This window comes from Passer domesticus, chromosome 4 (genome assembly GCF_036417665.1).
Source record: "Passer domesticus isolate bPasDom1 chromosome 4, bPasDom1.hap1, whole genome shotgun sequence".
Lineage (NCBI taxonomy): Eukaryota > Metazoa > Chordata > Aves > Passeriformes > Passeridae > Passer > Passer domesticus.
In genome coordinates, this window is record NC_087477.1 from 21,038,908 (window position 1) to 21,061,574 (window position 22,667).

Sequence of the window (22,667 nt, forward strand, 5' to 3'; positions counted from 1 at the left end):
TATATATATATATATATAGCCCACAGGGCTGAAGATAATCTGGCTTTGATTACATACAGAGCTCAGGAGAGAAAAAGTCACAAAACCAAACCCTCTCCAGTGGAAAAAAACAATCCACAAAGCAAACCAGAATTAGTGATTTATTCAGGCAGCAAATGTGTACATATTTATTTGAACTAAGCCCTGCATTTCCAAACTGAATTTGAAAATTAGTTTGGAGAAAGTAAAGGAAGTTTTGAAGTGTCAAAATAGTTGTGTTTCATCATTCTGAACTGAAGCATTTCTGGTTTCTTAAGCCAGTGGCTAGGGAACTGACCTGTAATCTTTTTCTAATGAATAAGATAGACCTGAACTCATACTTTTGGGATCTTACCCTCCCAAATGTAGCCAGAAGCCTTCTAATATGGACCTTTCTTTGATGCCCCAGTTGAAAACCATCTATCTAGATCAATCCTAAGTATTCAATAATGAATGAAAGAGAGACTCAATAGCTTGTCACATTCTGTCACATTCAGTGTATTTGAAAAGAGTGGATGAGAGGGGAGAAAAAGACCCCAAAATGCTTCTATTCTGGGTCAATTGTTCTGAATTTATTTCTTTGATTATTCGAGTTAGTAGCTAAATTGAAAAATCAATTATTTACACATCTGTAACTACGTGCTTCCCTTTTGCCAGCCAGTTGTTGGATATGGGCATTTCACCAGTTTTCTTTCTAGCCTGAGATACTCAACCTCCCACCCCTCACCCTGATTTTATGGAGGAGAGACTGTGTGATAGCTTAATGGAGAGTGTACCAAACCTGTGTGGAAAACCTGCAGTCCTGTTGGGGGATCTCATTTCCTTATTGAAGAGACAGAGTTCTGCATTACAAAATGGATAGAAAGTCAATCTGTGGTGTTTTTGGGGGGGAAAGGTCCCCACGCACAATCACTGATTATTTATAAACAATTTATGGAGCTAAATGAAATCTGTGGAGCTGGGTCTATGGAAGATTAAGATATTGGAGAGGTCTGACTAGAAAGTAGGACATGGATCATTTGCATATTTTGATGTTGAAATGGCAGTCTTGACTGTGTGCATGTAAAAGTAGAGGTTTGAATGAAAACCCAGAAATTTTTCTTAACCAATGTCATTTAAGATTCACAGCTCTGAGACACTTAATTGCCTTGTAAATCATTAGTGCATCAATAGTATGGGTGTTCAAGAGGAAATGGCACAGTCTCTGGGTAGGAGTGTCACATGGGCTTGTAAAGGTGCCTGAGCTTGATGACCTAAGAAATCCTTTCTGACTTAAGACACTGCAATAGTTCAGTCTAAATGACCAGTGGGTCTTTTTTAAATACAGAATCTGCTCAGGCAAGCTCTTTAATAAATGCCATCTCCTTTCTAACTTCTTAGAAATGGACACTGATTGTCATCCTGTATTCTTATTGTTAAATCCTTTCCAAACACAAAGATCAAATATACAAGATTATTTGAACATTTCCTTGCTGTCCTCTGCTTAATAAAACAAGCCAAAGCAAGTGAATAGCAATCGCCCATCTAAAAGTCACAGCACTATTCATAAGACATATTGCTCCTTTAGATTCCCCAAATTCTAATTAGAACTTTACAAAGCAATAACAAAGATAGCAACTGGATTCTAAACTAATAATTCTAAGCTCTGTGCAAACAGGAAATCCCCAGTGTCAGTAAAATAATACAAGACACCTGTTTTATATGGTACACATCAAAAGCAAACCCCAAGGACAATAACTTTTAATATAGTAATTATTAAATGTTTATTAGCCAAAGCTCAAAATATCAAGATATGTATTGTAGCAGAGAAACAACCATCTCCCAGGCACACAAAATCTTTCTACTTTGATGATTAAAACTTTGGTTGCCAATAATCTTGTGGCCCAAGGTAGCAGGTGTTATTACTGTACTTAGAAAGTAATAAAAGGATATTTCTTATCATTCAGTTTTCCTATTTATAATTTAAAGTACACTCCTGTCTGTTTGAAATTAAATTCTTAAATTAAATACTTTATAGCTTTTTCATTGTCCTGGAGATAACAGAATTACTAATACCAAAAAAAAAAAGTCTGTTTAAAAAATCCAGAGAGGGTTTCAAACGCAAACTTGGTAAAAGTGCATTAATGTTTTGCAGACACACAACTACAACTCGAGCAAGTCCAGTTCTTGCACCAAACAAAATGTATTTAAATCCAGAGACTTTTAACCTCTGCTTTTGTTTTTCTAAGAAAGAATACCCAACAATGAACAGAACAATATTATAGCCTGCTTCTCCTTCAGGCCCAGTTTATTAAATTCTTCCAAGCATAAATTGGGATAGGGAATTCAATTTGGATTTCTGGTATCATAAAAGAAAGGTAAAGCAATAAATAATAAATAAAATTAGAGCATGTATGGAACTTTCCCCAGTAAGGAAGAAATAGGAGAATAAGTCTTCCAGGGATTAGGTACTTTCTTCAGTACTGCTCTGACAGATCACTCACAGGAAGCCTCTCTTTGATTGCTGCTGTTATTTATTTGCCTACACCTAACAAGGAGGTGGGGGTAATTGAGGCAGAGGGTTTTAAACTGGGAAAAACAAGTGTTTGAAATGATACTGAGCTTTTAAACTGGGAAAGAAGTGCTTGAAGTGATGGTGAGGTGAGAATCAGCAGGGATGTCTCTGGTCCTTCCCTGCTGGGGGAGGAGCAGTAATGGGAACTGGGGCTATTTCTGCCAGAGTGGTGCAATGTATCTGCTGCAGACTCCTCACCTGTGGGTAAAGCTCAATCTACAGGTGGTGTTTGTGCTCCTGGAGGCAAAAAACATCTTGCTGAAAACAGTGTCCTGTGGTGAGAAGGGGCTTTCTCAATGTAGAACAGAGGTTACTTGGCTCAAGTTGTAAGAAGCAGGTTCAGAGTGCCCTTGAGTACTCAACTGAGCGATTGTTGCTGATTCCATTTAAATAAAAGCAAAACCCATTGAGCAAGAATAGTTTGGCTTTGGTTTGTTTTTTTTTTAATATAGAACTTTGATAAATTAATAGTACTAGTTAATGAAATCAGCTAGTTCCTTATATAAGGCTTTGGAATCACTGAAAGTCAATTAAGATGAAAAATGGTTGGAGAACTTCTATAACAACAAATGAAAGTGAGATTTTGGAATTAATCTGGGCATGTGATGGGAAGAAAAAGGAGACAGTGTTGAGAGAGAAAATAAGCATTTCACTAAATAAAAAGTACATTCATATATGCCAAAGAAAATAGCTGTAGACCAAGTGCACTAATGTTGAAATGCTAAGCAATGTAATAGGTTTTGAAAGCAATTTTTCAACAAGGTTGCTGTACCACCTAAGGGCAAAGTTGATAACTATCTTCAACAAACCTTAAACTTTAAAATACTTCTCTGTACATGAGATAAAAAGGAAAAAAATCTGCAAAAGAAATGAATCCCATATTTTCTGTAGCTTTCTGGTTGTTCTAAAAGCTAGGAAACCTGGAGCTCTGATATTCCCATTTACAGATTTGTGTTGTTTCTCTGCCACTACACTTTCCCAGAACTTGTTATAGGAGTACATAGGAAGTGGCTGCTGGTTGAAAATCCACCTGTCTGTAATCTACTTTCTACCCTTGAAGGCAGAATTTGGTATCTAACCAATAATATTCTTTAATGAACAGAGCCTCCTATGAGGTACTGAAAGATTTTTACCTCTCAGTAACATAGACAAAAAGCTGGCACCACCTTGCTGTGCTAGGATTTTTGCATTTAATATAAACATCATAAATTTATTTGTGAGGAATGGACTACACATTTTTCAAGGAAAAAAAATGAATTTAAAAATTTAATCTTGGGTACTTTCTTTCCCATCTATTTTATTCTTAGGTTTATTTAATTTCTGACTATAGCAAACAATTATGTACTCTTGTAATAGATCTAGTCTGACAAGAAGCATGTAGGACAAAATATATTTTAAATACTTTTTTTTTTTTTCTCCTTACTACAATTTATCTATTTTTAAGGTTTGCTAGAAGGGAAATTTGTCTCTAATCCAACAGAGTTTTTTTTTTTTTTTCAATTGAAAGTCTGATTCAGTAAGTGAATCTGTGAAATTCATGGTTTTTGCTTCAATAACTTTTAGACTGCATACAACCAGTTTACTATCAAATGATGAGCGTTTTATTTCAAAACTGCCAAGAATACAATAATTTGAATCAGGGTGAGTGATTTCCATTTTATGCATCTTCAGAGATGACACAGGACTGTGTTGGATAAGTCTGATGCTGCAGCAGTGCAACCATTTCAGTTTGTGTTCAAAATGCTCACAGAATTCACAGGTCTTGCACAGAGCTGTTGCTGTTTATGGTGATACAGAGGATAGAGTAGCATGGTTCAGCCATGTTGGCTCAACAGTTTTATAAAATAATCAATTAAATCTGTATTTCTAGCAGTTTTGTGAGATAACAGCAGATTTGTGAGGTAAGAAGACATTGTTTCTTTGTTTAATTTGGTATCGTCCTTAATGGATGGATATTGAGAAATTATAGGAATGTAGCAGTTTAATTTGAACAAAGAATGAAATTCGGCAATTATGTAGAGTGGGATAAGGCTACTTTTTCTTTTACACAGATATGATTTAAAAGTGTAATCTCTTTAAATTGTGTTTTCATGAGGCTGCAGTTGATTACAGATTTTTATTAGCTGAAGCAAGACAATATGTCTTGCACATTATTTCTGAAGCATTCATGCAGCTGTGCTGCTTTATATAGAGCTGCTAGAAATCTACCAGTAAAAAATATCACCTGACACTGTTTCTTGTTAGATATAATTTTGAAATATGAAAGCATCTCAAAATAAATCTTGATGCAAACTGGGGAAGTAAGAGATTCTGATCTCCAAAGCAAATAAAGATTTGAAATTGCCATGGGAAACACGCTAGTTGCTGAACAACACTTACCTGCCCACAGGACACGTAGAGCAGGTGAAATACAAAGCTCCTGTGGAGTCTTTTAATATTACTTGTGACTCCTCTGGAAGTACTAATTTTGAGTCTGACAGCACTGTCAGTAGGGGAACTCAGTTAATCTATGTTTGTTGTCTCTGAGATGGCAGCCATGAGGTCCTGCTGGGAGGGTAATTTTTGTAATGTGGGCATCAGTCCACTTGGGAATGGGCACAGACCCCAGGGAGTTTGGAACTAAGTCACTCAAGAGCTGTGGGTGATAATGAATTTCATGCTAGAGGCACTGTTTAATTAAGCAACTCTCATGATTTTGCACATTTGTGAGATGCTGCATCTGTAAGAAATGGAGGGTTTTAACAAGCACAAATTCATAATGTAAAACCAGAAGTTATTAATTTTTAAAGGATTTTCAAAAACAAAACACTACTACATTAAAATAAGTTTAACTATTCAGTGCAAGAGCTACAAGAGACTTAGAAATACAAAGCAGGCCCTGGAAGTGGAAAAAATTGCAAGCTGGACAGAAGAAAAAACTCACCATGGGCCCCTCTGTTTTGTTTGCTTTCTGTCTGGGTAGCTCCCCCAGTGAGCACGCTTCAGTCCTCTGAGGTCTGAGATGTGAGTGATTTTTCTTCCAAATACTTATTTTAAGATCTATAAGGTCTTAAGGTTGTGTCCTTGGTGAACACTTTAAAAAAACTGGTGGCTTTGGATACTTAGAGGGTAGTGAAAAGTCCTTGTTTCTTTGCTTCCCAAGTGTGTCTAGAAGGTGCAGAGATGTTGGCAGGTGGCAATAGCTGCTGCTTGTTAAAAGATTGGATGGAGCTTTCTCCAGGGATACCTTTCTGCTGTGCCTGCCTCTGAGTGGGTTTCAACTTGCAGACATTTGGGTAGGTTATTCACTCTCCCTGTTGCAACAGTTCCATCACACAGAAAAGCAAATTCATTGAGAGTTCTGGAGCAGATACAGTTTGTGAGCTTCTGACTTGTTTGGAGTTCTGAAATGGGAATTTTGCTTTAACACCTTTTGGAACAAAATTACTTTGATGGCCGCCAGTTAAATCAAACTGATTTGCTAGTCTTTATTAGAATTATTGCATCAATATTTTAACTTGCTTAACTTTGTTCTTAGAGGGATGTATTTCAAATTCTTATTACTCATCTTTGTTTACTTATATTCTTTGCATAGAAACATGCTTTGATATGGAAAATATTATACTCAGTCTAACTTCAAATGCCTGTATATAGACATTTGTTAGAATGGGTACATTGTAATTTAGCAGATAGATTTTAAAGTCAACACCTGCAATCACTTCATAATTCTTCCAGTACTGATGGTAATGCCAGATAGGTCCTTAAATAAGCTAGTAGATCAGATGGCACTAAAAACTGAAAAGGTTCTGGGAAATTGTTGGAAATTAGGAAAATATTTTATCTTCAGGTAAAGGATGGTGCAAGCATCAATAGCCAAGATTTTAGAAAATTTGCAGTTGTTTCATATCAATAAGAAACTATTCACGTGTTCATTGTAATAATTTTATGGCATTTATCATAGAATCACAGCATATGCTGAGTTGGAAGGGACCCATCAGGATCACGGAGTCCAACTCCTGGCCCAGCACAGGACACCCCAAGAAACATGCCATGTGCCTGAGAGCATTGTTCAAACACTTCTGATCTCTGTCTCTTGGTGCTGTGAACACTTCTGTGGGGAGCCAGTTCCAATGCTCAACCACCCTTTTTTTTCATTTGTTTCAACAATATTTACATAGCTATGTTACCTTGGCTTTTGTTCTGTTTAATGGTGGTGATAGCTTCTTATTTGATTTTATATAATAATATTGATATTTCAGGGTTAACTGTATCATATTATTTACTTCAGGAAGTGTCTTCAGTTTATAGATTTATGCAGCCAATATTGTTCTTTTCTGATTATTTTATATTACTGTAGTGAGTGGTAAAAAAAAAAAGGAACCTTAACATCAGGGGCTTAAGTGACAACTTTCCACTATTGTTTTGCAGATTGAAAACCACAGATTTTACAAACTTACACAGAATCTTAGAAGAGCCTCACTGTCTATAATTTGGTCTTGAAAAGATACATTTATCTCAATTATATTATGCTTATATACTTGTGTCATGCTACCTTTCTTTATGCATATTTTTGCTTCTGGAAGAAATGTGGAATAAGGAAGTCTGTAGTGTGCCATGTTTCATACCTAAAGAATGTTAACTGCATGTTTGGGAAGGGAACATATAATTTAAGTTGTATTCAGACCGGACTTGCTTACTAAAAAAAGTTTGCATTTTTGCCTAATTTTTTCTTAATTTTTCATGTTTGGACTGTGTGTTGTACCATTATATTTTTTACCAGTGACATCTCTGTAACATAATGCACCATAAAAGCATTATCAATTTATAGTGTCTATTCCCCCGCTCTCTTTATATGGATTCCTAAGCTGAGTAGAATCAGTCTGAGCCCTAAATGATAATGTTTATTGATAATGACATCAGGAAAATGGCAAAAATTGCTGATGTTACTATGATTTAAAAAAAGGCAGTAAAAATATTGAGTAGCATGATTATATTCTGCTTGGAGATTTGAAGATATTTCATGTCCTACTTTATAACCAAATCAAGCTATGAATGGAAAGGGTGCTGTTAGATTTCAGCACAATGTTCTCTACTGGATGCTTGCAGTGTGAAATTAGAAATAATTGTGCTTTTTCTTGCTATTATAGTTTGCTATTTTTGGCAGGCTTAGGATGCTGACCTAGTGTTTTCCCTATCATACAAGTCATATAAATCTTATCTAAGCTCATAAAGGAACTTAAGATCATGCATTTCTGCTTCACACCCACAGTTAATTAGGGATGTAGGGTTCTGAGTTGGCCATGGCCACCTCTCAGAAATTCCATGAAGGTGCACTATGATTTTCTTTAAAGCTTAATACTAAGTAATCTGGCTTGGAATAACCTGCTGTTACCCTTGTGTTCTGTCTCACAGACTACTTGGAAATGACCATGATGCTAAATAACCAAAATTAGTAAGGTAGAGGAGAAAAATGGCATATCAAGGAGTATTTCCTCAGTATTTGAGGAAAATTGTCTCTGATGTATGAGATATCTTCCCTTTGCATATCCCCCCACAGAAGTGCTACTCCTTTAAGCTGTTTTGAGAGCCACCATCTCAGTGTCATTTTGAAAAGCTGCAAAAGGTGTGTTGCTATTCATGCTCTCAGCCTGAGCCCTCTCTGAAAAGCAGCTCTGCTCTCTGCAGGAGTTACCTTTCTCCAGTGTGGAGAACAAGCAGCACAGGAGTCTTCTGACCTCTCACTGGGGTTGTGGAGTCTGATGCAGACCAAAAGCAGGCCCGTTTTTCGTCTTGGCTTTTTGGACATTTTACTTTTTCAGTCATACTGAAATTGAGTGTCAGCCACGATTAAGCACAAATAAGTGTTGCTCATACCCATGGTTAGGCAGAGCTAATGGTGAAGCCAAAAATAAGTTTAAATTTAAAGTTTCTTTATGATTTTATTTGTATCTTTTTTACTTGTCTAGAAAGACATGTAAGAGCTCTGGCTGACTTCCATTTTTCCTCTCCTAAAGGAGAACTAAGTGTTGATCTTGTACTATTGAAAAACAGGCTGCTTAACTTAGACAGTTAGAACCTAGAAAATAACTAGAAATATGCGTCTTGGTGACTCATTTTTGATATGAATAGTTTTGTGAAACTTATTTATAGAACACATGCATAAAAGTGTAAATTTGACCTTTTTTTCTGTACATGTATAATACCAAAAGGCATTATTTGGAATAATTTGTAAATTTAAGTAGCAATATTTACTTGCCACACAAAGCTGCTAAGTTGGAAGCAATTGATAAAAACTGAAAGAAATGAATGATTAATTCATTTAATAGAATGATGAAACAATTTAAAAGTCATTGTGGAAACCAGCAAGAAGCCAGCATTTAAGTAGCCTGCCACTTCAGAGCTAACTTCAACTCATTCTGCTTAGTCCTAGAGAGAGCAGTGAAAATGAACACCTAGAAAAAGAGCAATTAAGGGTAAAGTGACTAAAATATCAGGTTACTAACCTTTAAATATTGCATATTGTTCTAATGAAAAAAAAAATCCTTTGCATTAATACTGCTAAAGTGAGAATGTGGATCAAGGTACATAAATTTTTTTTTTTTTTCTTAAATTCCAACAATATATACAAGAAAGTATTGATTATATTAAAGCATCCAAATAATTTTGAAGTGATCATTGTAAAATGAGCTTCAGGTTCCAAGAATTGTTTGCTTCAAAAGAACTGCTTCCTCAAGAGAGATTTTAAAACAAAATAAAAACACAGCCTAATCTGAAGAATGTGTTGGCAAGGAAATTCTAGATGAGTTAAAAAATCAGGCTGTTTATTTTGGTTTTTTTAGGTAATACCAAAGGCTCCCCTATTCCCTTTAAAATCTTGGAAAGAATAAAAACACCTCACAGCTGCTGAGTTTAAGATTGTTAGTTCTGTGGTTCTTCTGAGTGAAAGTTTGATCCCACAAGAGAATCCTTCTGGCTCATGGAAACATTGAAAAACAGATAGATCCCATTAGGATTAAAGTAATAGAAGAATTGGGTAAAACCACTGGAAATTTGATAATGGATCTCTACTGAATTTTTGGCATTAGATGCTTTTCTTCCACACCTTTCAGCGAATGTCTCACCCCAGTAGATTACCACTGTCAACTCCTAGCTTTATATTGTCATTTCTTTCTTGGGACCTTGAAAAATCCAGATATAATAATCAGCCCTTTTTCAGACATGTTCAACAAATTCCCTGTCTCTATGTGGCATTTAGTTAATTTTGAACTTTCCTACTTTAAGTACCTGTAAAAACCAAGATTTCAACATTGTTAACAATACTAAGTAATACAATGCACACCATGAGGAAGACACTTCAGTACTTTTGTCAGTTCACTGTATTTTTCCAGCAGTCAGATTGCTAGGAACCTTACTGGATGGGGAATAAAATCCAATGCTTGCTATTCTACTTGCTCCTTTTCATCACTCTCTCTTATTTTCCACAGAAGGATGCTTTAGGTCGCTCTACCCAAATGAGCAACAGAAAAGGAGTTAAGGTCATTCTTTAAACCAAGTCCAACTTCAGATTGGATGTGTTCACTGCCTTGCCTTGTTTTCTTCCTCTCTTTAAACCAGACTGCACTAACAGATCAGTACTGCTGATCATTATCATAGCCTGAAATCTTGACCCATGCTTTCAGGGGAAGTGCCAGAATTATGCTAACAGCTTTGAATTCCTCACCCTCTTCTGTCAGAGACAGGTCGTTATTTCATTGACATAACAGCTCCTTGACACATCCACTCCCTTCTATAATAAACAAATAAACACAGCAGTGTTTCCTATTGTGATTTTACTCACAGTGAGAAATACCATCAAAACCTCTGGATGAATTATTTTATTTTAAATTCCATTAGCACCCGCCACTCTGCTTTAACTTCCAGGTCCATACCCTAATTTAAATTTGGGTTCACGCTTGTTGCAATTGCTCACACGTGTATGGCTCTGCACAGGCTGTACAGATGCAGATAATTATCTTGGATGGCTGTTAGGGCCTACTTGCAAATACACAAAAGCAGGCAAGGTCATGGTCTGCTCAAATATATGCTGGAAGACAGTGGCATCTTTCTATTAAATTTATGCTGATTTCAGGCTTTGGATTAGGGCCTGAAGTCCTATACAAAATGTAAGCATACAAGTGGTGTCTCTGTTTAGAAATGAAGCCTTAGATATATGGTAAGAAGTGCAGAAGTTTAGTAGCTAGATCACCAGCCATTAGAAATGTCAGTTGCAATAATTTCAAATTTATTCATTGGGACTTCACATCCGAAGACAACTCCAAAGGGGCATGCTTCCAATAAAAAGAAAACCTCGAAGGCCAGCTTCCTATTGTAGTTAAGTACTCTTTTTCTTTACATAACTTGACACATACTGGCCTGATTACACTTTTGCCCTAGCTTGACAGACACTAGTTCTGACTTGATGTGGTAAAATGAGAGGAAATTCTGATGTGGCTTAGAAGTTGTAAGTGAAATGCACCGAGTCTTCCCCAGCACGGTGGAGGGTTTCTTGTAACTGCCAGGCTCCCACAATTGTCTGTAAGGGATGAATCATTTTCCTTTCTGATTTTCTAGTTGTGGCTTTTAATATCAGAGCACAGCAGACATGGAGGCACACACAGTGGAAAGGCTGGAGTTGACGTGGTGACATATACCCAAACATAGAGGAAATTAGGGAAACTGAGAGGGCTAACAGTGGCTGGATGTGTACATGTATACCTCTAGGGCTGCGTTCATTAGGACAAACTCTTTAATGTCAGGGGGATGGGAAGGGCTAATAGAGAACCTTTTTGATGTACGTGAAGCTTTTTACTGAGTGCAGTGGAGTTACTTGGAAGATTAAGAGATGTGATGGAATTCATTGACACATCAGGTCTCAGCCTTCATGCAGGTGAACTGAATGCATCTTTCTTCTCACAGTGTCTTTAACTTAATATTCCTTCCTGCTCATATACTTCTGGGAGAAATGGTAATGAAATAATAAAAAAATAGTTGAATTCCCTCCTTCATATGGAAAAACAAGGGTAAGAAGACCTTTTCCAGTTTTTTATCCTTAGTTAATGAGATGAAACTCCTTAGAAGATGCATTAAGATGAATGTAAATAACTGAAGGATAGGTTCTAATATGCAGTGTTGACCCTCACCAGCCTCTCCATGGAAGGAATTTTCTTCTTTCCTCCCCATATATAATAATTTTCAAACCTACAGGTTTTGAATGACCCTGACTTCATTCTGTTCTTGGGCACCCAGCAAGAAGGTCTAGAGTTTCACAGAATCTTCCATCCTATTCAATTTACATGGAAACATATTCAGCAAGATAAATGACAACAGTTGCTTGTAGGCAATGTGGAAAAAAATATAATTGAATTATTTTTCCTGGTATTGTGCTTCTGCTTCTCAGTATGCAAACCATGTCTATGTAACCCCTATGCTCATACATCTCAAAGAGAAGGAAAAAGAAACTTCTTGACTGAGAAAAAATGCTTTATTAATAATCAGAGGCCAACATCCATCCAGAAGTAGGAGAAAAAAATCCAATTATTTTCCTTTACTATGGACATAATTTGGTCCATTGACCTTATTGAGAAATATTGATCTTAGAGCATGACAGTATGTTTCCAAACAATAAAACTGGGATCTAAATCTACAGCAAATTATCTGTTTTAAGATGCCTTGCACTTAATGCAAAGGAAGAAAGACAGACTTCATGAACTGAAAAATTAAGCATTATCCTCTCTTTTTCCGAAAGACAAAATTCTGGAATAAAACATTCAATTTAGGCTGAGAAAATAACTATTGAAATAATTACTTTTGTATTATTTGCACAAAGACTGCCTATTTTATCGGCTGTTCTACATACAGCTCCTGCGAATTCTGGCCTTAGTGTAGAAGCTCTCCTTACAGTGTTTTTCAGCCTCTGTCTTTGCTGAATGGATCAGAGATGGATCAGAAGTTGCCTGATCTCTTAGCAGACCAAATCACTTGGACTAACATTCTACCTCTCATGGGGTTTTTTTAGTGTAGGCTCAAAGCCATGCTATGTTACCAGAACAAAATTTTGCTCAGAATGCTATGGGAATGCATCCTAAATTTTATTCTTTACTGTTACCTCTCTTAATTTCTGAAGAATGCATCTATTTTCACACCTTTTTCCCATTCCCATGTGTTGATATGAGATGAAGGGAAGTTATCTGAGTACCCTTATGGCAGTATGGTGATTGTTTCAATGCTCTCCTAAATGGAGTAGCATAATATGTTTATGAGATCTGACTTACCTCAGTGGATACAAGTTGATGTTGAAAAGTCACACATGCCTGTTTCTCTGAACTGTGTGAATTGGAGCTTGTACGTGGCTGAGATGAAAAAAAAAGGCCAAAACCCATTAAAATGTAAATCTGCATAATATAACTGCAGCCCAGGGAGGGGTGGTGTAACATTTCTGTCACTGAATGCTCCAGAAGCAATATTTTTAGATTAATAAGTGTAAGCAAAAAGAATTCAAGTTTGATTACCTTTGTAAAGATTTGTTTTAAGCACTTACATTTTAAGATTTATTTATTTATTTTAACTAAGCCTTCAGGACTTATTTTCTGTTAATGACATGGCCAGGAAACAGCTGAAACAGCAGAATTCCATTGCTAAAGTTCAGATTGATTGTCACTGTTTAACACTGCTTTATAGCCTCTCTGGAACAAAGAAAATATCACCTTTTAATATATAGCTACAATATTCTAACTTAGGAAGGAGGAGAAAAAAAAAAGAAAATAAATTTAACAACCCTTCCTATTTCGAAAACAGACTTTATTAAATAGGAGATTATTATTTTTTTTAAATTTACATTTTTTCATCACATATTTCTATCCAGAAACTACTTTGTAGGTTTAGGTTAGGTTAAGTGCAATAAACTAATATTGGATTTTATATATCTATATCTATATATATACACACACACACATATATATATATATATATATAGGGTTTTTTTGTATTAAATTTTTTGTATGCCTGGTGCAAAAGAGAAAAAACTGAAAGAGAGTAAAAAAAAATAAAATTGAGGCTTCTTACTTAGAGCTTGGGCTATCCTGTTAATAAAATAAGGCCTTTGAAAAGCTCTGTTCTCCATTAGTGCTGTTTGTGTGGGTATGAAATAAGATCTTTTTAAGCCCACAAATACTTTTAGGGCATGTCTTTCCATGCTTCTAAGTGTGCTGTTGTATGTAAAAATGTAAATTTCTTGCCTTGTGCATCGCTTAAATGTAAGAAATGGGTTAAATTGATGTGGTGGCCAAAATTTTGGCTAGCTAGGCTAATGTTTCTATTGATCCCATGTGCCAAGCCTCCAGGCGTGGCCCCAGCATGGCTGGTCTTTGTCTTCAGCATGTGTGGCCCCCTGAGCCTGCTGCACTAAGGTGAAGGGAAGTGTTGCTCCACTGCTTGTCCTCAGCAGCCTAAGGACAGCCCCAGCCTGCCTGCTGAGCTCTTACCTGGACAGAAATTCAGTGGGAAGCCAAACACCACGTTCCAATCTGCTCTTTCAGATCAATCTGAAAAGCACAGCAGTGCCTTAGGTACACTTTTTAAATAGGTGATCTACTGCTACTGGTATTTTTTTTTCAACTTCAGTTAAACCTGGAATTAAACATTAATTCAATCTATAATGGGTTTTTCTTCAAACTGGGGCAATTTTAACTTCTGCTTACAAAACAAAATAACTTATGCCAAAGCTTATGCACATGAGTACCCTTAAAGTGAAAGCTTTTTCACACTTATGACTTGAAAAGTCACAATTTCTGGTCTTAAATTATAGTTAACAGTCAAGAAACATTAATTTTCCACTGTGCAGTGAGCTGTAATGTATGAGAAACGCACACTATGGAGCATGTTTTCTGGTTTGCTTACTTTCCCAGGGATGACTAAGGAGCAGCTCTTCACATCAATTACCATTACCCAGCACTTATACAAGGTGAGGTTGATTGACAGGAACACCAAAATTAGTGTTGTGGAAAAATTGTTAAGGTTTAGGAGCTTCAGAATAAGACCTATCACAAAGTTGGGGGAAAAAAACCAAACAGAAAATCCAACATGACAACTTTGATGTTTAAATGAGTAGTTTAAAATATATTATGCATGAACTCTAGAACAGAAGTCCTTAAACGTTTTCCTTGTTTTATCTGCTTGCCCTTTGCTAGGAGATCAGGTAAAGTCACTGGTTCCAGCAGTGAATCTGTCAGAGAAAAACGTTCAAGCATCTTTTAACCTCCTGGTAGCTGACATCTGACTGTCCATAAAAATATACTCAGTATTACCAAGGACATCCTGTCAAAATTAAAAAAAAAAAAAAAAAAAAAAAAAAAAAAAGATAAAATTGATCTGTGATTCAAAATACTTCAAAAGAGAAGTTGTTTTATAGACATGATAACTTTTATTGTTGGATTGCAATTTCCTCATATAGATTTGCAGAGTAAATAAGAGACATAGGTTTTAGTTTAAAAAAAAAACCCCATCTTTGTATTTGCTTTCTCTGTGGTGGGTTTGGATGAAAAAATTTCTTTTCTCCTTTAGGGAAAAAAAAAGCATTGGGACTGTGGAGAAGTAATTTTTATGTATTTCATAACACTTCCATTTCCTAACAGCCTCTCTTCCTCTTCTACCATAGGATCAATTATCATCCTCTCTTACAGTTACAGGAAAAGGTCAAAAGTGAAATAAGAAAATACCAGCTTTCCTAGGGGAACAGATTCATAATGTGGAAAGGAGCCTGTAATTTGGCAGCTGTAGCTTTGGGAAGCTAAAGTTTAGTACAGGAAGAAATTGGAATGTCTCTTGGATGGGGAGATAGTGGTCATCAGAGAGTGCAGTTGACACGATTTCTCTTTGTAGAGCTGACATGGGGATGCTTGGTGCTGTCACTGAAGGAAGGCAAGCAAAGGCTCTCTTTTATGCCATTGTCAGTTCTGCTTTTTTATCTCACACATCATGCTCAAAGCTAATTGTGTTTACTGTGCTCCTGCAAAGCAGGTAGTGAACATTGTATAATTAACTGGGAAATCCTCCTTTTTTCTTCCAAACAGCATATAGATTTCCTTCTGCCTCTCCTCTCTAACTGGGTTTGTATTGGTATGCACATGGTTGTTCTATTTTGTAATTAGTCATTTAGCATCTCTGATACATCTTCAGTTAATCTCTGGTGTAAATAATGGATTTTTTTATGCTTTTAAGTTTGGGATAAGACAATTTTAGACTTACATTTTGTGCTTTGAAATTAAGATATCTATTTTGTATTTTAGCTCAGAACTTGTTCTGTTTTTGGCTTTGCACATTTGCCAATTCATATTTGTGCTGAATAATATAATCATTAGTCCATTAGAAGTGAAGATGGCTAAAGAAGGAAGTAATAACAAGAGAATGAAAGATGGAGTAAAGATAAATCCAAATTAGACCTCAAAATAGAACCTTATATGATAATTCCATTCACAACCATGGAATATGAAATTAAGTCCTTCCTTCTGCAGGATGAACACCTGCAGGCTGGCAGTGCAGGGGGAGCAGATCCTATTGTAATGATGCTTCAAAAAATCAGATCCTAGGTCTGAAACTTTCATTAAATGCTGGGAACATATATTAAAAGAAAAGAAAAAAATCAATAAAAGTCATCTTGTGCACTTAGTTCAGTTCTAGAATTGGTGTTCTGTAATTTTGTATTGTTAATATACATCAGTCTATAACTTGGAACAAAATTGCGTATTTTCTCATCTAAAGTTGTTTTCTGAGTTTTGAACTGGATCAAACAACTGAAAATATGAAATGTCTCAGATGTAATTGGTGAAAACTTGACTGAAGAAGCAGAATCCAATTATTGCAAAATGCTTGTTGCACATCAACTCCTTTGGCCTTTTTACTAAGACTACTTCAGCCATATGGGTCACTTTTGCCACCAAAACAGAATTTGCTTACAAGACAAGGAAAGGAAATTGTCCTTATAGTGGCATCAAGAGGCTTTTATTATAGAAATATATACTTTATTTATTTATTTATTTATTTATTTTCCATCTGTCAGAGAAATCATTCAAAGTTTATCTTCTCTTGAGGATTAGATGTTTGTTTCATGTGTTTGCTTCTTTTTTAATGTGCGCTTACTTTTTGGTCTGTTTGTGGAAATTGATTGCTCAATGTCATTGGGGTATTTGTGGGGTTTTTTTGTTTTTCTTTAATTACTGTGTGTAATTTAAATCCGACTTGACTGTTGGATACACCTAAAAGATGTAACCAGAACTAGTATCCACTAGGATAGAAGAGGCTATCTAGGCTGCAGAGAACTGCAGGTGTAAAATGAGACAAGGAAGAAATAAGAAGGAAGGCAAAGGGTAGAAGACATTTTGTTTCCTAGAGAAATAAATGCGCCATGTAGGACTCTGTTGCCTTGACTGAAGTGCTTTAAGGGAACAGGATCATGTGTGCCAGAGTTAGCCAGTTCATCATGCCCAGAAAAATTAGCTGTCTCTTCCCCACACCAACCATTTTACAGCTGTCCTTAATCACAGACAGACCCTTACCTAGACCATGCTGTCTCTTACACTGCTGCTTTTATTAATAATAAAATTAGCAAAATACTGTAGTGTGTACTTGCAATTGTCTGGGGTTTTTACTTGTATATACTGTCCTTTTCCCTGTGCTTCCATTGAAAACTGTTTAGTATAGTTTTATTTTTATTTCTAGAGTGTTCTCTCCTAGACAATATGATTTCTTACAGGTGAGAAAGAAAATTAATTTGTTTTCTATTTTAATGAATAACTTAATTTGACTTCTGCCTATACTGTGAACCTAACTGTCTAAACAAAAATGTTATTCCATGTCCTTGAGGATTTTTTGGGGTTTTGTTTATTGGCTAGTTGATTGGTTAGGCTAGGTCTTTTTGTACAATGAGGCTTTTTAGAGTGGTGTGAAATTGCACTCATATATAATCTATATTGTAGCAACCAAAAAATTTGATCTGCAGCTAAAGCATATTTTTTCCCTTGTGAAACATGTGTGTCCCCCAAATATTTAATTTATGCAGGGTGGAAGATTCAAATTTTTTCACAAATTCCTTAGAATGCAAATGAGAAAATAGAGGTGAACATAGGGTTCTCCTTTGACCTTTGTCATTCATAATTGTCACCTGTAAGAATGCCTAAGAGGTGGACTTTTGTGTAGGTTATGCTTTGTGTTTATATATGCTTCCCAGCTAAAGAGAACAGTAATGATGGGCTTAAGAAACTCTGAAACATGGTAGACTTAAAATAATTAAAATATTCACCCTTCATTTGTTCTTCATAATTCATCTTGCCACACTTGATAATTATGGGAGAGATTAAAAGCTTCCTTGTTCTCAGCCAATCTCCCTTTAATACTTGATCCCCACAGTGAAGTTGCACTGCTGAATTTGTGGTATCAAATTCATTTCCATAGCAGCACAGATTTTTGCTGTGGCATCACATAAGTAAAATGATTTTGACTTCACTGTGGGGTTAAGCTGCTATAAAGGGAGAAGGAAGAGAAAAATAAAACCTCCTTATGGAGAAAAAACAACTGCAAAAGCAATGTATGTGATAGCTTGATCCAACAACTGCAAATCCTGTGAGAATTCTCCTTATTTTAAGTCAGTGGGGCTGCTCAGTAGGGATTTCTTTCACACTAAGAAATAAAGGGTAAGTCCCACAGTGTGATCAATTTTGTGGGTTTTTTTCCCCTCTTGAAATACTGTTTTTTCCAAGATTTAATTTAGCAGAAAAATTCATCCCTTAAGCACATCTATGAGGATAATTTCACATACAAATACGGCACTCAAACACATGCTCTTTCTGATCACATCCTAGGAAAGCCAACACACAATATTTGGCAACAGATGCATAAAGGAGTAGTAGATGTATGCACATAGAAAATCACAATAATGGAATCTTTTCCGTTTCTGCCTGCTATCATTTAAAGATTGTGATGACAAAGGGCATGCTTAGAGAAATCCACACCACCACCAGGAAGAGAGGCAGGAAATGAAATCACTGTAATGAGAACTGCTGCCCAGTGCTCTGCTAAGAAATGAAAGACACTTTGATGATGGGTGCAGCAGGCTAATGTTGGTCAGTCTCCTGGAAAATAGAATTATGTATAGCTGGTAAACTCTGATAAAATGAAGACCAAAGTCAGTCAGTGACAGACAAATACCAATTGTAGTCTAAAGATTAGCAGGCTCAGTTCTGGACTCACAATGTTTAAAATTCTTTTACTGCTATTTCTAAATGTGCTGGTTTAGCAGAGTATGCATATTTTTAAAGGGGGGGAATACACTTCTAGCTGGATTTCCATTCAATGCAAAATCATTGTAATTATAACAGCTAAAGCTAGTCTAAAAATATATTTAATCTGAAATCTAATTTTTAAAAGAATTATTAATTTTGAACCATGCTTTGGATTTTCATATTAAAAGTGGGTTCTCAGGAGAGGTAGGCAGAGTGTTAAGGACAGATAAAAGGTGTAGAAATAAAATGGCTCTTTCTTTCCTCTTCATCTCCTCTCAAAAACTCATCTACTTGGGACAAGAACATACTTGACAGTGAAAATAAATGGTACAGAGCTGGTGGAGTAAAGACACCTGAAACTATTCAACAGTTTGAACCATGCCTTCATCTATGTTTTTTGAGCTAAAAATCTATTCCTGGTTTAAAACATAATCTTTAAGCAAAAATGTTTTATTGTTTTAATGTTGATAAATGGGAAATAAAAGTAAAAGAGATTCTTCTTTTATGAAATATAGTAAGGTGCCAGATTATAAAATGAGAAGCCATTACACCTAGTGAAGTGTCATGGATGGCAACCACACCAGGAAATTAAAAAGAAAATGCTACAGATCTCTATAAAGAACTTGGCACCATGTAGATGGAAAACAGTCTGCAGGAGAAATGAACTCTCTCTTTCTCTAGCTGACTCTTTAGGAGTTTCCCTACAGCTTTAGCTGGAATCTGACAGATGGTATGGAGAAGATCAAGGCTGTGAGCCCATGTCATACAGCAGACTTAATTAAAATTTCTTTTTTCTTACCCATTCTTTTCCCAGAGTCCCAACGGGGCATTTAATGTGCATGAAAGGGTAAAATCGAAGCCATGCATATGGAGAAATGTTCATGAAGAAGGAAAATGTTTAGTAATTTGTCTTAGTTTTGGAACCACAACTGGAAATAAATGGTGTGTGATTAACAAAACTGTTTCTTCAACAGTGTAACCATGTGTCATGGTTTAGGAATGGTATTTCCTAATTCACTGTCCCCATCAAGGCTCTCCAAACCACTCACTGCTCTCTCGATTCCCTGCTTCCCCTCTTTCCTGTCCCCTGGGTCACAACTGAGAGAACTGGAGGCACAAAGGGCAAAAATCATGGGTTGAGATATGAACAATTTACTGTAAATAGCTATGAAATAAAAAATTAACAGTAACAGCAATTATAGTAATGACAGAGGGTAGAAGAAATCAAACAATTGAACAGAAAAACCCATCCATGATAGACAATGTCCACCAGAAGACCCTCCTTTTCCCTGGAAGAAAGGTCCTTTTCCCTGGCCCAGCAATGCGTTGAGGTGGTAGAGAATACCCCGAGGTCCTGGTCATACCCTCTCTCAGCTTCTGTAAAAATTAACAATGTCCTGGCCAGAACCATGATGGATCATTTAAATAAAGACAAATTCATCACTCTTTCATCCCTAGATTATCAATTTTAGAAATACTTTATTGTATTTATCAGTTGCTCTTTAAGTTACTCATACAAATATCACACATCTCATGGTGATTTAGATTTTGCAGTTTACTGCATAGTAAAATTCACATAGATTTTGCAGGGAGTATGAAGAGCAATTTTTTAAGGTACTGAAGAAAACAAAGTTCTCAACAGAATTGTTTTGTGTGCTGTGGACTAACCACAGTTGCTTTGTCAGTGTCAAATGTGAAAGTGAGTATCCATGTGCTGTATTTTATTGCACTGCAATTTGCACATGCGAAGTCTGAAAAAAAGAGAATTAGCCTGCATTTCCAAGGGAACAAACCCCTCCCATTATAGAATTACAATGTAAGACAGAAAGATGTAATTCTGGAATGGAGAATGTTATGAGAGATGTGAGTATTGCTACTCAGGGGTCACAGGGCCAGTCAAACAGCAGGTGATCTTGATGGTTCAGAATGAGGTAGACAGGAGTGAGTGTATTCCTGCTTAATAAATCATCAGGTTCCTTTAATCTGTTCATCACACCATTTGATTGTTTCATTTTTTCATTATAGAATTGTGCCTGTATTTGTGTAATGTGTTGCTAGCATGGGAAGAAGCCTTAGGAATGCAAATAGTTATGAGTGAGCACAGAGGGTTAGATATCACTCACAGAAGGAAATACACTAGGAGACGGAGAAGTAATGATGGGATGGGAAAAAAAAAATTTTTGTTTATTCAGAATGGGTTTCTGGGAATAGAATTAGTTTTGACTGTTTTTCAGGATGGAGTTGTAGAAATATGTTAATGATTACTCAAGCCCCATGGTATAATTGTAAGTTTCGTTCTTGATATCTTGTCAAGTTTTGTGTTTCTAAAATCAGGTTAATAACCTTCTTGGAAATACATCTGTACAGACCAAGTATATTTAGAGCTATATTGTCACCCATAGCAATATATTTTCAGCTGTCTGTACTTGTATTCAGTTTTCAGGCAGATGCCAATTTCAGATTTGTTTGGGTTTTTTTTTCATATATATCCTAAGTACAGAAACAGAGTTGTCCAGATTCAGTCTGAAGGTCCTTCTAGGAGTTTTGTGTTCTAGACTAGTTTTTCATGAATTTCAGTTTACTGCATAGTTGGGATTGCAAAAATAGTGGTCTTCATCTGTGTACCCCCTTACACTGTGTTAGAAGTTACATGGTACTATGATTTATTGGTTAGTAATGATCTAGTTTGCTTTCCTTGTCCCCAGTGTTTTCTTTCTTTTCAATGACACAGTACCCATGGGTGTGTTTAACTTATTTTGTCTACCATCTGCCCAAAGACAGTTGAACTCTTTGAGTGTACTCTTACTGAAGAAACAACTTTTCTTCCTAAAAGTGTGTCTTAGTAGAAATTAAAATGCTTGAGCGGGAACTGAATAAAATTTCAAATCTACAGAACTACAAACCACAGGATTTAATCAGTATTTAATCCACAGAGAGTCAAATCTCACACTCACAAATTAGGGGAGTTCCCTGAGAAGTCATTTTGCTAATGCTGGTACTGTATTACGAAGCAACTTGAGCTGGAGTATAGCAAATATTTTGCAAACTTCTGAAAATAAAAAGATGTGACATTCATTCCAATGGACTATGGATTATGTTTCAGTTTTGCAATTGTTTGCTACAAGAGCCACCACAGAGTACTAAACTTTTCATTTCTAAAATTGTAGTTGTATCTATTCAGATTTATGTGTGGGGGTGGCTCACTCATTTAAAAAAAAAAATATCTTCAGTGAGGGCATACATTTGAGGTACAAAATAGAATTCTGAATCAAAGGATGTGTGTTTGAATCGACTGTGGTGGTCTTTTACAAAGACTTTCTATCTCTGATATGAAAAAAACAAAAAAATAAAAAAAAAAGACCAAATTTAAAAGGATCTTGAGTCTTGGAAAAGAAGATAGGATTGTTTGGTTAAAGATGTATAAATAAGCATTACAGAATTTTTACCTGCCTGTTAGCAAGAAAAGAAAGTAAATACATAGAGCAAATAAAGCTAAAAAAAATTATTTTTTTTTTAAATGAGATCCAGTGCTGATTCCCATTATGCTTCCTAATGATGCTCATTACAATCCTAACTACATTTTAATGCTGAATTCTAATGCCTCCATTCATCATTGGGATGAAATACAAATGCTGACAATTGACACACTTAAGAAGGTTCACAGGACTGAAAACTGTCTGTGCATATTTATCAGAGCAAGAAAAGCTATGCTGGTTGAAGTTGTTTCCCTCTCAGAGAAAAAAAAAAATAAATGGAAACAAAACAAAAATCTGAATACAGATGGAAGAAAAAAAAGAGTAAGGGTC

The 22,667-nt window shown here is 35.9% G+C and overlaps 1 long non-coding RNA gene across 1 annotated transcript in view; it reads right to left on the reverse strand.

Moving 5' to 3' along the window:
* LOC135299930 (uncharacterized) overlaps positions 1-14,176 on the reverse strand; it is a 33,598-nt gene extending 19,422 nt beyond the window's left edge. The window contains exons 1-2 of the long non-coding RNA XR_010361770.1: positions 14,071-14,176; positions 12,862-12,939 (exon numbers count right to left, since the gene is read on the reverse strand). This is a non-coding gene — a long non-coding RNA (uncharacterized LOC135299930). The remainder of the gene's footprint in view (positions 1-12,861; positions 12,940-14,070) is intronic.
* Between the last annotated feature and the right edge of the window lie 8,491 nt (positions 14,177-22,667).